At 34.4% G+C, this 2,048-nt stretch overlaps 1 non-coding gene across 1 annotated transcript; it reads right to left on the bottom strand.

The window, feature by feature from the left end:
- Positions 1–351: 351 nt before the first annotated feature.
- On the bottom strand, positions 352–456 carry LOC147359325 (U6 spliceosomal RNA). The gene has a single exon (XR_015141391.1). It is a non-coding gene; the product is annotated as a U6 spliceosomal RNA (small nuclear RNA).
- Positions 457–2,048: the final 1,592 nt, after the last annotated feature.

The raw sequence follows: 2,048 nt of genomic DNA, 5'->3' as shown, positions 1-2,048 counted from the left end.
TGCTTCCTAAGGCTTTTGTGAGAAAGAACCTGATTCAGAAACTGACACTTACTCAGGATGCAAAAAAATAAACTAACCTTATTTTGTTGCTATTCTTATTATTATCTTTCAATTTCATGCTTTAATGGCATAATCTATTTTTTTCCAGTTTCATTGAGATGCACTGGATGTACAGCACTGTATAAGTTTAAGGTGTATAGCATAATGATTTGACTTACATATATCATGATATGATTACTACAAGTTTAACATCGTCTTATACAGATCCATAATCTCATCATTACAAAAAAAGAAAAAAATATTTTATTGTGATGAGAAAGATCAATTCTCTTAACAACCTATAAATATACCAAAAATATGGAATCCTTCACAAATGTACATGTCATCCTGTACAGGGCCATGTTAATCTTCTCTGCATCATTCCAATTTTAGCATATGTGCTGCCAAAGCTAGCACAATCTATTTTTTAATGCCTATTTCAGTAGACCTTCCATCTTTACCAGACAAGCAATTCTTTTCAAAAAGTTCCATATTTCTTTACATTTAACCAAATAGTGAGGAAATTATATTCTGTGGTGCATTTTACCAATCAACAAAGTAGAGAGTCTTTCTGAAATATTTACCTTAAGCCTCAGAATTTAAACACTGTACATGCTTCTCTGGATTATCCACAAGGTCAAATAATAAACTGTTTGATTTGACATACTTCCTCTTTCTGTTTGCTACATCTGCTCTAACATAACAAACAAAGTACTTGATGAGAACTTGGTGGAGGATGTGTATAAATAAACTGAATTTCAACTTGAAAGTTATTAATTGTACCTAGTTTTAGAAGTCCAATGCTGTAAAGAACAAGATTGCATAGGAACCTGGAATTTTAGGTCCATGAATCGAGGCAAATTGGAAGTAGTCAAACAGGAGATAGCAAGAGTGAACACTGACGTTTTAAGAATCAGTGAACTAAAATGGACAAATTTAGTTCACATGACTATTATAAACTACTACTACTACTGTGGGCAAGAATTTGGGGCATTACTTTGCTAGCATGTGTTCAGCTCAGTTCAGTCACTCAGTCATGTCCAACTTTTTGCGACGCCATGGACTGCAGCACTTCAGGACTTCCTGTCCGTCACTAACTCCCAGAGCCTTCTCCAACTCAAGTCCATTGACTCGGTTATGCCATCCAACCATCTCATCCTTTGTCATCCCCTTCTCCTCCTCCCCTCAATCATTCCCAGCATCAGGATCTTTTCCAATGAGTCATCTCTTCCCGTCAGGTGGCCAAAGTATTGGAGCTTCAGCTTCAGCATCAGTCCTTCTAAAGATTATTCAGATGTGATTTCCTTTAGGATTGAATGGTATGTTAGAGAGATGTAACATATATATTGCAGTATCTATCTGCCAAATACTGTATTTCAAATAATGGTTTTCTCATCGCAGTAATATTTTAAATAGGGTAGGTACAAAACAAATGTGGTCTCAGTGCTACAGTTTTGCTAAAAACTCATCTATTAATTTAAATGTCTTACCTCTCCAAATTTTTGAGGACTAAATTTAATTACCACTTAGAGGCAAAATTTATGCCCAATAATATTAGTTTTGAAGTATTAAATACTTAACCTTCAACATAGGGTCAGCTGCCTGTTAACAAAGGCTTTATCATATTTCTTTTCAGTATACATTATATCCACCTATTTTCCATTCAAATAAGTGCACTCAGGCGGATATATTAGTTTCCCAGCCTATAATAGAGATAGTTATCATCCACTCCTCTTAATTTGCTGCCTGAAAAATAGAATTCTTGGGAGTATATTTTACAGATTTTAATGCACAATGGGCTCATATTGACCCCTAAATAGCAGATGGACACAGAGTGATATAGTAACATAGCAACCTTAGTTACAAATTGTATTTACATTGCTTCTTAAAAATTGTTGATTCCAGTTTTAAATGTGATTGCTGGTTGGAGTTGGTAATAAGTTTTTTTTTTTTTTTCCTGATTATTCCAAGTTAGTCAAGGTTTAGAATCCAAACACTCCTACTCATAA

Source organism: Bos grunniens, chromosome 14 (assembly GCF_055505025.1).
Source record: "Bos grunniens cultivar Pamir isolate PY7600 chromosome 14, Bosgru_T2T1.0, whole genome shotgun sequence".
NCBI lineage: Eukaryota > Metazoa > Chordata > Mammalia > Artiodactyla > Bovidae > Bos > Bos grunniens.
Note: the sequence above shows the minus strand (reverse complement) of the source record. Positions and strands in the feature narration are given on the sequence as shown.